The 15,000-nt window shown below is 44.8% G+C and overlaps 1 long non-coding RNA gene across 2 annotated transcripts in view; it reads left to right on the plus strand.

The window, feature by feature from the left end:
* The window catches only part of LOC135100333 (uncharacterized), a 62,629-nt gene extending 52,703 nt beyond the window's left edge, over nt 1–9,926 (plus strand). For both annotated transcript variants that reach the window (XR_010268612.1, XR_010268613.1), the window contains exons 2-3: nt 4,448–4,586; nt 9,226–9,926. This is a non-coding gene — a long non-coding RNA (uncharacterized LOC135100333). The remainder of the gene's footprint in view (nt 1–4,447; nt 4,587–9,225) is intronic.
* The last annotated feature ends 5,074 nt before the right edge of the window (nt 9,927–15,000 follow it).

The raw sequence follows: 15,000 nt of genomic DNA on the forward strand, positions 1-15,000 counted from the left end.
GAGTGTGGTGTGTGTTTGTGTGTTTGTGTGTGTGTGTGTGTGTGTGTGTGTGTGTGTGTGTGTGTGTGTGTGTGTGTGTGTGTGTGTGTGTTACTCTTTCGAAGTATTTTTAGATACTGTTATGTACATACATATTCAAGTCGTTGAAAGATTATCTCCACAAGAAGAAAGTCTGCGACACTGTTTTAAATTAATTATAATCATGCCGTCTTGTCTTCTCAACTTAGTGATATCAGGAGGTACTGTACAAGATTAACCTGTGTAGTTTTACCCATACATCCTTCTCGCTTTGCTTCTTCATAATATTGTACCTTGAGAAAATATGGTGATCACTATTGATACACGAGAGATAACAGCGGATACCTAAAGAAACCCTGTTAATAAAATGTGATGGAAGGAAAGTTTTTTTTTTCTAAATGTTTAATTTCTTTCGGTTTAGGTTTCATTAAAACATCACTCGTCCACTGGGAAGAAAAAAAGAAAAATTGCCCACTTTCACCACTTATCATGTACCGTTGCTAATTAATTGGAACGGAGAGAAGAAAAAACTGCTTAAAAATATAATGAAATCGGAGTAAAACATAATTATATAAATAAAGGAGTACCCTCGAATAATCAAGACAGAAAACGGCCCCCGACACGCCTGAAACCTTCGGGTGGAGATCAAATTTAACAACGAAGAGGTTGAATAATTACCTTGTCACCGGGTGTAATTAGCCCCCTTAATTGCCTTCTTAATTACCGCTTCTCGTGTGGTAATGATTAAGCTGAGTCGTTAGCAGGCCCGCCCTCCACCGCGCCCTTCACACTCACTGTGGCCGAAGCGGGAAGCGAGATGTTTGGAGGTGCCTGGGTGCCTCTGAAGGTGACGCCGCCTCACCCGGATGTAACACCTGCAGAGGGCGCCGACGAGATGAGTTTCTCTGGGAAGCGGCCGGTCGCAGATTCAAGTACAGGGAATGCACGAAGAATAACAAGGAGACTGAAGAATACGAATCCTTGAATCCTTGATGAGGAGAATCTAAACAAGGATACAATTCAGTATACGTAGAGAAGAGGAAATGAAGATGTGAAGGAACAGGAAAGAGAAAAGTCAAATGCCAGTATGCGGCACCAACTACAGGGAAGACTCGGTAAGAAGAAATAAAGATGTAAAGAAAGAATAGGAGAAAAAGGAAAAAAAATCAGGTATAAGTAAGCAGCGCTAACCATACGGAGGAATTTAATTAAGAAGAAATAAAGATGTAAAGAAAGAATAGGAAAAAAAGGAAAGAAAAGTCAAATGTAAGTAAGCGACAGTAACTATACGGAAGACTGGAGTTGAGAAGCGGGAGAGGACTCTATTGAAGGAACCCCCAACCCAGCAGCAGGTGCGCATCAGGCAACGCACAACTCACATTCAGATTATTAAGGAACAAACCGGAACTGATGGAGATGTCGAGCGTGAATGGATTTTGAGTATGCATGCATCGTAATTCCTTTTTTTTTTTTTCTTTTTTGCACTGTGATCTGAACTCTAAAAATATATAAGCAGAGAGAAAAGAGAGAGAGAGAGAGAGAGAGAGAGAGAGAGAGAGAGAGAGAGAGAGAGAGAGAGAGAGAGAGAGATACCGACCCTGACCCGACTCCCACCGCCTCACCCCGCGGCCCTGCTCTTGTCGACTATTATTCTTGTAAATTACTTGCCAGCCAGTGATCTTAATAGTCTAGCACAGAGTTCCGCCTCCTCCCCGATCCCCGTGCCCTTGCCTTGCTTGTAAATCTTCGGGATAACAGAGCAGCATCAAGCAGTTAATTTGTAGAGATGTATAGAGGCAGTCTGAGGTAAGATGGTGTCACTGGCCCCGAAGGCAGGAGGCGGCGGGGTTGTGTCATGAAGCTTCTGGAATTTATCGCTGCTGAAGCCAGTATTCAACAGAGGCCTAATTGATGCCACTGTACTGAAGAGATCTAAATAGAGGGGATGATTAAGAGCTTGAGTCCAGATTTGAGACGCTTTTGTGTGTTGAAGGAATGCTTGGCGGGGCTGATGACCGTGCGAGGTCCCTGCCTTCACACACACACACACACACACACACACACACACACACACACACACACACACACACACACACACACACACACACACACACACACACACACACACACACACACACACAGAGAGAGAGAGAGAGAGAGAGAGAGAGAGAGAGAGAGAGAGAGAGAGAGAATTTTTGTCACCTTCTTATTACATACCCATAAAATCCCGACGCTCTTTTAAGCGCAATATAATACTGCACATTTTATAGACGTTTGTGGTCTTTCCTTGTTATTCTAACGTAAGAATTCACACCTTTTATTTTTTTTGTCGATATGTCTAGTGTCTTGCATCTCGTGTGTTTTTTCTTATGTCATCCCTTTAGTCTTGCTCGTATTTCCCCAATGGATGAGGAAGCGGGAATATTATTAATAACACCTATACAAAACCTGAGATATTAATATGTCATGTAGTGAATACTCGTATATTGCAGCTTTAGACAGACAGACCCAACTTATCCTAGTCACCGTATCCTTGACAAACGAGCTTCTGCCTCGCTCCACGACGGCCTGGTAATTCCTGCTCGCTCCCCAGTATCTCTCCGGCTGCTGGCTGTATTGAACATTCGGGGCGCGTCTCATTAATACTAATCATTACTCATCATCACTATTAATTAACAAGGGTGATAGATTGAGGAAGGCTTCTCAGTGACAGGTCATGTGGCAGTGGGTTATCAAGTTATTGTGATGTCAGGCCGCTGCCTTCACTTAGCGAGGCAAGTCTTCAGTGTGCTAAATATCAGAGGGAAAAAAAGTGTTAACTCCAGGCGTGTGGAGGACTCGAGCGAGCAAACACTCTTGCCTCCTCCTCTGCTGGACGGACGCGGGTGGGAAGCTGAAGTGGGCCATGAATATATATTAGCTTGTTGACTAAGCGCTCAAGAGGTAGACAAATGTTATGTCGAAATGTTTAACAAATATGGTGCCTATCTATTTCTTTGTCTTCTATTTCTATTTTGGCTCGAATGCCAAGCGTTTGATTCTCCTCCTCCTCCTCCTCTCCTCCTCCTCCTCCTTCTTCCTTCTCTTCCTCCTCCTCGTGACCACAGCATTGCCATTGTTGATATTGTGATGGTGGTGGTTATGGCGGTGGCTATAATGAAAATGGTGGTAGTGGATGGGGGGGGTATTTTAGTCAATACCTTAATTATTGAACACCATACTATGTTTCCCTAACGTCTCTCCGAGAAAGCCTGTTAGCAGTTACTTACTTTTCATTGTTTTATTTCTGTTCAGGTTTGTTCGTTACAACATCTCGGCCAGGACACTCGTGATAACGCCTCTCCTTTCGCTGCCCTTAATGACCCTCCGTTTTTTTTCCCTTCCATACTTCGATACTTTTAATCCTGTCACCTTATTTGTTTCCAGTATTTATTCTCCTGCTACTTTTTTTCTCCTTTTCTCAACCGATATTTCCACTTGTTTCAAGAGTGACTTGGTGGTGGTCGTGGTGGTGGTGGAGGTCGGGCCCTCTGCTGCTGCCTTCCTTCAGGGGTTTGTGCCGCCCTTACATGGACTTCCAGCCGTGTTTGTCTTGACGTCAGGTGATGCAGGACGTTGTGGCGGCTCGTACGTGCATTATTCGACCAAGTGCGCCTTCACACTTTACGTCCTTTCTCTTCATCATCGTCCCCATTATCCTCACTTTCCGCCATTATTATTATTATTATCATTATTATTATTAGTGTTAGTAATAGTAGTAGTAGTAGTAGTAGTAATGGTACATTGTAGTAGTAGTTATTATTACTATTATTATTATTGTTTTATTATTATTATTATTATTATTATTATTATTATTATTATTATTATTATTATTATTATTATTATTATTATTATTAATCATTATTGCTATTATTGTAACTATTTTCTATTTTTCATTGTTTTGTTATTGCTTTTAGTGAACAGGCTTTACAAGAATCCCTGTAATAAAAAATATAGCTGTGAGAATTCAAATGCATTGCTAAGTGGTAATCTCACTCAGTTTTTTATTATATATATATATATATATAGAGAGAGAGAGAGAGAGAGAGAGAGAGAGAGAGAGAGAGAGAGAGAGAGAGAGAGAGAGAGAGAGAGAGAGAGAGAGAGAGAGAGAGAGAGAGAGAGAGACTGCAATGTATATTAAAGTAATAATCTTATTCCTATCCTATTGAATACATCCACAGCCTATCATTTTGTGTACGTGCCTACCTAACAAATGTGCATCAATGCCACCATAGTCTTTAATTCCGTTTTGGCATCTCCGCTATCACTAAAACACAACACGGTACTCAGCATGGTGTCAAATTTCCGCTTTTCTCGGGAAGGAAGTGAGGATATTTACTAGACCTCTTCAATTCCTTAGGTTGAATTTTCTTTTTTTTTTTTTTAGGAGAAAAAAAAAAGCAAGGTGCTTCTGTCGTTTGTTCAGAAGAGTTTGAAATTCGGTCGTCTCCGCAGATTCAGAAGAAAACAAAACCTGCCCATAATTGTCATGATGAAGAAAGCTGGGCAGGGACATCATGATTATGGTACGTGGTCTTCAGTTCCTCCCATAGATGGCAAGTATGTATCCTGGCCTGCCCAAAACCACGCGTTGTATAGGTATTCTTATCAAGTTGTTTTCTCCGCCTCTCTTTGGCATCGGTTTTAGTTGGCATTATGAGTCCCCGTCCTTGAGGCGCCTGAGTAGGGGACGAAAAATTGTTAACTAATATTTGCGTGTGTTCTCGTGAAGAGGTGCACGCAAATACCCTTCGTGCCGGCCCAGGCCATCTGTTTACCCCTTCGAGTACACACACACACACACACACACACACACACACACACACACACATGCGTGTAGAGTAAAGACAGTCTTAGTTGTATCGTCATAGGTCAAGTGCTAACAAACCTTTCTCTCTCTCTCTCTCTCTCTCTCTCTCTCTCTCTCTCTCTCTCTCTCTCTCTCTCTCTCTCTCTCTCTCTCTCTCTCTCTCTCTCTCTCTCTCCACACCCACTAATGCAGTCGTGAAGAGCTTTAAACCTTTTCCTCTGTCCAAATGAAAAAAAAAAAAAAAAAACAGAACTAAAAGAAAAAAAAAAATCGCCCACCAACTACATCTCCCTGAACTGGAGCGTCGGTTACTCCGTCAGCAAACCTCGGGAACTCAATGTAAACTTTGGTGATGGGAGTTTTCTTTTGTTGACTCTGGTGAAGACTAGTTCGAAGGGTCCTCGTGCTGCTTTGAGGAGGGAGAGAAGGAGAGAGGGGAGAGAGAGAAGGATGTATACGAGGTGCAGGTGTGCTACCTCAAGTGAGGGGCTAGGAAAGACGGACAAGATAGTGGTTTAGCTACGTAATATAACTGACCGATTGACTGAAGGTTTAGTTACTACCCTCATGCTAGTTGTTCTGTCTCCTCACTCTTGCCTTTCGTTTTTCTCCTTGCTTTTAGCCTTTACACCATGTACAACGGAAAATTAACAATAACCTCACAGCTGTTTTCAGACCACAATTCCACAGTATCATATTTTTTTCACCTTTTCCCTGCAGAACCATATACTTTTTCTTTCGATCACGTCCTTCACGATCACCACCATCACCACCTGTATTACCCCTACGATCGTACTTTTTGCAATCTCGAACACACCAGGAAGGGTTGAGAAGGACGTCGTCAAATATACACACACCCTCCGCGCCCCGCAGCGACCTTATAGAGGCGCGCATCTAGGCCCTAAATCAATAGCGCTCATTCCCTGTTGATTGAGTCTGGAGAGGCTCTCGAACCTACCCTCGTGAGCCTCGTTGCTGCCTCGCTGGGTGTTGCTGCTACACATATCATTAAAATAAATTTGCAACTTTGCCCTGCACTGATTAGAATGAGGGCTGGGCATTTTTGTGTGCATGAAGGAGGAGGAGGAGGAGGAGGAGGAGGAGGAGGAGGAGGAGGAGGAGGAGGAGGAGGAGGAGGAGAGGAAGAGGAGGAGGAGGAGAGGAAGAGGAGGAGGAGGAGGAGGAGAAGGCGAAGAATTCAAAGTAGGATTTTAGATATGGAATGTCTTTTAAGTTTTTAACATCAGAGAGAGAGATATAGAGAGAGAGAGAAAGAGAATGTGCACGTGTGTGTGTGGTGTGTGTGTGTGTGTGTGTGTGTGTGTGTGTGTGTGTGTGTGTGTGTGTCTGTGTGTGTGTGTGTGTGGTGTGTGTGTGTGTGTGTGTGTGTGTCTGGTGTGTGTGTGTGTGTGTGTGTGTGTGTGTGTGTGTGTGTGTGTGTGTGTGTGTGTGTGTGTGTAAATAGACCACCATAAGGAGGCGTGGGTGACTCTATCCCGGTGCCAAATGCCAAGTGCTTCACCCTCCGCACCTCCGCCTGTATTTATGTATCGATCTTCGCCGGTCAACAGAAGGGTAGAGGCGAGCTGTTTGTATTGCCAAGTGTCTGCTTAGAGGGATAATATTTAATGAAATTCCTTGTGTGTAGGAGAGAGAGAGAAAGAGAGAGAGAGAGAGAGAGAAAATGTGCATGTGTGTGTGTGCGTGTGTGTAAATCAAGGTAGCATAACAGATCACCTAATTGTTCAACAGACGAGTTGTTTTATGTAGACCCTTCTCTTTAGAAAATTAGCTCCGAGGTGTACGTAGGTGAAGTGAAGTGACTGAGTGAACGAGAGGGCGGAGAAAAGAAAAATACGTGGGAGGAGTAAGAAGAGAGGCAGGGGAGACAGACATTAGAGGGACGCAAGACAACCGTAACTCTCGCCCAAGACAAGGTAGACGGGCGGAACGAAGATGAATGAATCTTTGTAGCGTCTCCAGAGGCTAGAAAGTGAGACTCAGTTCTTTGTTGCGGTCGAGCCAAGGAAAGACGAAGGTGGGGGAGGAAAGACATGAGCGGAGGTAGGACGAGTGAGGGATGGAGTGCTGGCGGTGGTTGTGGTGGTGGCGGTGGTTGTAACGAGGGGTGAGAGTGAGTATGGGAGATGTGAGGGACGAGTGATGGCTGTGCTGAGGGATAAGGGTGAGTAAGGTAGGTGTGAGGGCGCTGAGGTAAATCGGTAAAGCGATGCGTGTTTGTACTGCGTAATGTACCAGCGTTTGTCTCCTTATCGAGCAATTAGAGAGGTTTTGTCAGCCTTTGTTGCGGTCACACTAAGAATGTTCATCCTTCTTGTGTCAGTTAATCCCAACGACGCCTCCACCGCCTCAGATATGCCAAGAATGTCGTAAACAGTTTGTGTCTTTCTCTCCTCCTTCTTCTTACATCACGTGAATGGCCGTTCTGTCCCCGCCAGCCACCAAGTGTTCGGAATTGCTGGTAAACATGACCCTTCTCTCCTCGAGTTACCGCGGGAGTGGCTGGGAGGAGGCCCCGCCGTGCTCCCCGTAGGGGTATCTCAGCAAGGGTTCGCTATTGGAAGCCTCCCAAAATGTCTAGGGTCCTCCTTCGGCGGCTCTCTTGGGTCAGCTGGGGCCTGGAGGACGGCGGGAGAGGACTGCAAGATGGATGAGGTAGCGGAGAGGGTGAAGGGTTTGTGTGTCGACGGGTAAGCGCCAATAGCCGTCGCTAATGGTTGCGGTCGTGAGGGAGGCGAGGCTGTGCTGTAGTCAAATTCTTGGCTTTATTGTCATTTTTTTTCTTTGTTCATTTTTCTTAGTTCCATAAGTCTCCGATTCTTTATGATTTGCTTTGTTTACGTAGTGCATAAGATTAATGAATTGAGACTATCGCTGAACGTGTCCAGTAATCGGGACAATCTTTTCCTGGTCTGATGGGAGGCACTACGTTCACATGTTTGATATATTGTTATGCAAGATTTCCCCGACACTATCATCTCCCCTACTGAGGCCCTTCACGCTCTCCTCTCCTGTCCTCCTCACTCTCGCTCACTTCTAGCCCTTCCCCTTCTCGTAGTTCTTCGTTTACCATACTAGGTATATTGCACAGTGGAGTACAACTTGTGTTTTCATGGAGTGTCATATATTTTTAATCACTGTAGGGAAACACATGAAACCCTTGCATTTTCGTGGTAATATCAGCAGCTACTTACCTTTATTCAGGTTGTATATAAAGTTACATATATTTTCTCTTTGGAATTGACGGGTTCTTAATTTCGGCCAAGATAAGCATCGGTTCATTTGCATGTTGGTCTCGTCCGCCTTGAAAAGAATGGTGTGGCGTGCGGGCGGGTCAGGTCACGGCGTGCTCATGACCATGGGCGTGCTGGGGCTCGCGTGATGTGTATCCGTCGCGAGTTTGCGGGAAGAAAAGCATGGCAAGAAGCAGTGAACATGATGGATAGCGAGTCTCGTGCTGTTGTCTTGAAAACAAGGCACATGATTGGGGGTAACGATAAACAGACGGCGCTTGTACATTCATCACACACACACACACACACACACACACACACACACACACACACACACTTGGTGACCACGAACATCACTAAAGCTGGCTGAGGCAAGGCAATCTCCAGCGACCATTAGGCTGCCGCCGGGTTGAGTAGGCAGCAGGCGGGCGTGAGGATGACCGTATTAATAAAACATGGTGGTCGGGCAGTGGCTGGGGAGGTGCGCGGCGAGCGTCCGGGCGGCGGCGGTGGAATGTGGAGTCTTTACGAACAGTCGTCAATAGATACTTGATTATGAAACATGAGAGTCTGAGACACAACAGAAGCAGCCAGGACAAGTTGTGAGGAGCGGCCGTGTCTGTCTGATCAAGTAAACCAGCCCGACGCTTCTCACAAATTCCCATTTCTCTCTCTCTCTCTCTCTCTCTCTCTCTCTCTCTCTCTCTCTCTCTCTCTCTCTCTCTCTCTCTCTCTCTCTCTCTCTCTCTCTCTCTCTCCATTGTGTGTTATTATTATTTTATTTTTTATCATCGTGGAGGATTCCATTTTAATTCCTTGTTCAGATGTTTTCAATATGTTTTGGAGCCTCGAGTTTTCTTTTCCTTTTTTTTGTTTTCTTTTTGTTGTTGTTGCTTGTTGTTTGAATCCTTTGTAGTTTTCCATCATAGGGATCAGTTGCCGCTTTGTCTCATGCAAGTACTTGAAGTATCACCAGGAAAAGATCAGAATATGATAATTTAACTTTATCCTCCTTCTCCTCCTCCTCTTTCTCCACTTAGGCTTGTTAGGTCACACGGATCTCCTAGGTTTCTCAATACCAATACAGCACACACGCTTCAGGTCAGTACTTGCGGTCAGACGTCCTCCGCGGTGAGGCAAGAGTGGAGGGCGGCGCCTTATCCCCTCCCCGTCCCCCGCTCTTCTCCCCACATAGAGATGACCTGATCCCCTGGCGACGGAGGCCCACTGGGGAGGCTGACACCACCATCAAGACCACCACCACCATCATCACTTTCGCCTCGTATATCTAAAATTAATATCTGTGGGACGTTTGGACGTGGCAAGGATTATCTGGTGGTAGAAGCTTCTCTCCAAGAGTCAGTGAGAACCCATATTGTACAAAACTCTATTTAATGTTGCATTCAAAAGAAATATGGTACAGATAGATGTATCACGCCCCTCAACACGCTTAGTGTTTGTTTTCTCACAGAGATAATGTTATGATGTCTTTCTTTCAGTAATCATGGAGAATCCACATTAAACTCTCATTAGAATCATGGAAACACGTCCTTGAAATCGCTAATAACTTCTAAAAGAGACGTTCAAAAGTTGTTGAAATTATATCTTTGTTCTGTAATGATTGGTAACTCTTGCCAGAGATGATGACAATGCTGCAGGTAGTCCGAGGAAACACTCGAGTCCTCGCCACAACGACCAAGCAGTTTGCCTTCAGAGGTCGTGACGCGCCGCCCGCTCCTTCCTCCTACTCTCTTACTCCAATACTTATGGAAAATGTTTACTTATAAATATTTTGTCCACAATTTCTCCTCTTTGCATTTTGTATCATTATAATATTTATCTCATGATGGTGCAGCTCGACCCTTCCACTTTTTGCTGAGTGGCGTCAGTGGTGGTGGGGGAGGAGGGGAGCGCGGGAAGGTGGTGGGGAGGAAGAAAGGGGGAATCATCACCTGGCGTCTGGTGACCCATCATGCCATCAGGGTGGAGTGTTTTCTCACCTGGAGGGGTGAACGCGACAACACGACGCTCGCTCCTGCTTCCCGCCACATCCTGCTGACCTTCCATTAACCCTCCACCCCCGACATATCCACTCCTTCAGAAAACATTCTCGTGCATGCTTTCTCCACAGTACTTCTTCCTTGTAATAGAGCTTTCCTGTTGCACTTGCCTCCAGTTGTGTCGCTTCCACTTCTCCAGCAGGAACACATGGCATGATATCCTCTTCTTGAGTCTTCGTCAACCGTAAAATGTTTTTCACTAAGTCAATCTTGTCTTTCTTACTCACATTCGTAGTAGTCTCCTCCAATCCATCAACACTCCAAGTACAATGTTACATGCGTCATAAATGCACATGTTACTTCATCTTCAGTGCACATATGGAAGGCAGACAAGAAGTTGGGTAAGTGTTAAGCGTTCACTGTGAATTCCCCCCCCCCAAAAAAAAAAAAAAAAAAAAAAAAAAATATATATATATATATATATATATATATATATATATATATATATATATATATATATATATATATATATATATATATATATATATATATATATATATATATATATATACGAGTATATATATATATTGGCAGTTAAAAAGCTGCTTCAATTTCGGATGTGATTTGATACTCCGCTGTTCGAAAGTGTTATGTGTTATAAAAGAAGAGATTCTTGAAAAGATACACGACATTCACCTGTTTTTTTACCTGCATCTTAGGCGGTGACGATGGAGTAGTTTAACTCTGTTATTCATCTTCTAGAGCTTTAATCGTTCTTCCATACATGCACAGAAATTACTAATAGTGCGGAGAACTAATTCCGTTGCATAAATAATGCTAGTGTTCGTAAGAGAATCATATCTCATTTTGCCAGTGATACTTTTGATTAATGTTTCTCCTGCCTTTGTATATGAAAGAGGTATTATAGTCTCATCCCAACTTTCTTTAACACTCCTCATTCCCTCTTCCTAGCATAACAACAACCTGCTGTATGGTTAACGTATTCTGCCATTGCCTTACTCATTCCTCACACAAGCTAAGCTCACTGCTCTTAGGGACCCGGACACCGTTGCCATAGAGGCCCAGGTGTCCGCTGGTCTATCTCTCTCTATACATTGGATATTCCTCTCAGCACACCTGCTTCCCCCTACTTCGTAGTACTCTCCCACTCATTCGGAATTCGCTTCACCATCCCTCTCCTTATGAATGCTATCAAAGCACATAGCAGGGAGTTGTCTTAACAGAGACCAGAAAACACTCCTCTCTTTCTCCTTGTGCATGACAGATGAAATGGATTCTCATGAACCTGTAGACAGTATCCATACATATCTTTTTATTTTTCCCAGAATTAAGATAAATTAATTGCAAGAATGGTGTATGGCCATGTGACGCTCACACAAGCTTGGGAGGAGCGTCACCATTTCAGCGATTCATTTAATCAGTAAAGACGTATACAGTGTTCAGACTTATCTCTCTTACTTTCACATATGCACCTTCCAATCAGAACACCTATATATCTTGAATTTAGTTTCTCGAAAAGGGAAAAGGCTATTTTTTTAGTTCAGGAAAGAGACTTCCATTGACATGTTTTTGCCATTATTATCTTTATTAAAGACGTAAATTTAGGATCACACGTACTTTGATTAATATGTAGTTTGTTTAAAGTATGTTTGTTATACTGCACTGCAAGGTATTGCCTCCTCTCACACGAACCGCCGCTGGAGGGAGCTGTAACTGGTAAGTAGCCTTCACCTTTACTATACTACATGCGTCTCCTGCTTTAAACTAGTGGTTAATCATAAGCATTTCTATTAAGTCGTTTGTTCTTCCTTTGTGTTGCTTTGTGTATTTACGGTTTTCACTGTCACTGCAATCATAACATGTCCAAGAAGTACGAATATTGCACAGCGATGAATATGCTACTCCTTAAACCTTCCCTTTCTTTCTTCCCCCAAAAAAACACCCCTTCGCCCTCCACTCCTCATCCATCCACACGCTTCCCACCGCAGTTCATCTCTCCATCGTCGTCGTGTCATCCTCGCCGCTGATCAAAACACCTCAACACTTGGTTCAAACAGAGACCATTGTTATCGGCAGCCAATGAGGGCGGGACCGTTGTGTTGTATGGTATCAAAGCGTCAGGTTGTGTGCCATTCTGGAAGCTAACAGATGACCCCAAGAGCGATCTGATCCCGTGACTGAGTGGGAAATCTTTGGCTGACCTTGATCCTCAGCCTTATTGGCTCCCCGTCGAGCCCAATTTGTTGTTCAACAGGAGGTGAAGAGGCGCGTCTCACCCTGAAAAGGACAGGACGAGCAGGCCGAAGGGATGACAAGTGCAATAATTTTCAGATGCCTGTACAAATTTAAGGGCATAGGACAGTAGCGTGAAGGTTTAGAGTCAAGACGACAAGGATTAATTACAAAAAAAGAAAAGAGAGAGGAGGGGGCAGAGAGTACTAGAAGTTGTAGAATGTGTGTATGAGAGAGAGAGAGAGAGAGAGAGAGAGAGAGAGAGAGAGAGAGAGAGAGAGAGAGAGATAATGCACACACAGACATACAGTCCTCGTACTGAAAGCAATTAAGTTGTCCACATTCTTACAGGCGCTCGTTCCTCGATAAATCAAGTCTTTTCCGTCGCGTAAGAGCAAAGTTGTGCCCATTACGACGATGACAGCAGCGTGAAAGAGCGGCTCAGGTCCTCTTTCTTTGTTGTCTGCGGCAGCCTTTCATCCGACGTGGCCGACACACTCGTTACTTTACTGCGCTTCTCCGGCATATTGCATTAAAAAAGGGAACCACCGAGGCACATGCTGGTGATGGTGGTGGTGGTGGTGGTGGTGGTGGTGGTGGTGGTGGTGGTGGTGTTGGTGGTGGTGGAGTCCATATGAAAATGAGGATATGTTGTGTGTGTTTAATGTCCTTAGGGTTGGTGTTGCCAGGACTGATGGGGTGGCGGCTTCTGAAGTATAATCAGTTGCACAACATATCACAATTATGCAGTCGTGGCTCCGTAACATTAGGGGGTTTCTTGAGCCGCACCTAAGAACTGAGGCTGACAGGAACGAATTTGTTTTACTGATAAAGAAAAAGAAGATTTACTACCTCAAGCATGGATGAGACGCGGACGATCCCTGTGACGCTGAGACGACAGCCGCAAAAGAGCACGAGAAGAATGGTAACAATACACTGGTTGTGACACGGGGTATTTGAGAGAGAGAGAGAGAGAGAGAGAGAGAGAGAGAGAGAGAGAGAGAGAGAGAGAGAGAGAGAGAGAGAGAGAGAGAGAGAGAGAGAGAGAGAGAGAGAGAGAATTTTTTTTTTTATGAATGCAGAGAAATTCAATGGTACAAACAAATTCAAACGATAACCGAGGCAACTAGCACGCGGGTTGCCTTGGACATGCCGCGGCGGGTACACCAAGGCAGTGGGAGTAAATAGAATATGCTTAATTAACATTTAATAACATGCAATTATATCTCCCTTGTACGAGTATGCAAATTTCTACCCTGCAGGAATTTCATTTGCTGCAGTTATTATCCGCTTTAATCCAAATATTCACTGGGACTCCAACCCGCTTTTATTTATTACCGTGTCCATTTTGCTGTGCGCTTCTTCGTTCCTTACTCTTTCCATTTTTTCCGAAATTGGCGCATCTGGACGCACGGTAACAGAGGGAAAGAGAAGAGCTTGTGTTGCCAGTGTGACCCGAGGCGTGTCAAAAGAGTTTCGCTAATTAGCATGCGGATCAGCACTTCACTCTGGTCTCTTTGTAAACGGTTCTGCCTCCTTGGCTTGTCTTATTTCATTAGTTGTCGTCCCTCCTCCTCCTCCTCCTCCTCCTTCATCTCATCCTCATCCTCATCCTCATCCTCATCCTCCTCCTCCTCCTCCTCCTCCTCCTCCTCCTCCTCCTCCTCCTCCTCCTCCTCCTCCTCCTCCTCCTCCCTCCCCTTCATCTTCTCGTCCTTCCCTTCCTCCTTCTCTTTCTCCAGCTCGACGACCGTAAACCATTACCTGTCGTCTCCACCGGTGATAGACGCTCGTCAAACCAAAGCCATCAGTCAGTCATCCCTCACTCGCCATCCTCCCCCCGTCACACTCAGCCTGTCATTGGCACCAAGCTTTCCCCTTTCCCTTGGCGTTATTAGTTGGTCCCTTCACTCCCCTTCCCGAGCGGCGTCCCTCCTTATTACCCTCGCCCATCACCCAGAATCATCCACAGCCTCCTGTCGAATCCGTTGCAATGTTCTGGTCCCACAAAGAATCCATATAAACAGAGAGGGTGTGTGTGTGTGTGTGTGTGTGTGTGTGTGTGTGTGTGTGTGTGTGTGTGTGGAATTATTTGCGTCTGCAGCAGCCTTGTATGAGATAAGTATGATACGAACGAGATCAGTATCCTTCCATCTCTCTCTCTCTCTCTCTCTCTCCTCTCTCTTCTTCTTCCTCTCTCTCCTCTCTCCTCTCTCTTCTCTCTCTTCTCTCTTCTCTCTCTCTCTCTCTCTCTCTCTCTCTCTCTCTCACTCTTCTCTCTCTATCCTCTCCTCTCTCTCTCTCTCTCTCTCTCTCTCCACACTTCCTATCATTCCTCCTCAGTATCGCCATTTTCTCGCGCTCACTACCGACTGTGTAATGTGCACCGTGTTTGATACCAATTATCTGGCGACTAAAAGGAATCAGCCGTTCATTATCGCTCGCCTGAAATATGTGACGGGGCAATTAAGCAGAGACAAGCTAATGACTCCCGACGTCGTTTTTTTTTTTTTTTTTTTTTTTCTGCCAGTCAGGTGATGAGGGCAGGGCAGCGCAGGGCAAGGAGGGGTGAGAGCGGGTGTTAATCAGTATTGCCCGGCCAGTAGCAATTAACCAGATTAGT

This window comes from Scylla paramamosain, chromosome 5 (genome assembly GCF_035594125.1).
Source record: "Scylla paramamosain isolate STU-SP2022 chromosome 5, ASM3559412v1, whole genome shotgun sequence".
Taxonomy (NCBI): Eukaryota; Metazoa; Arthropoda; class Malacostraca; order Decapoda; family Portunidae; genus Scylla; species Scylla paramamosain.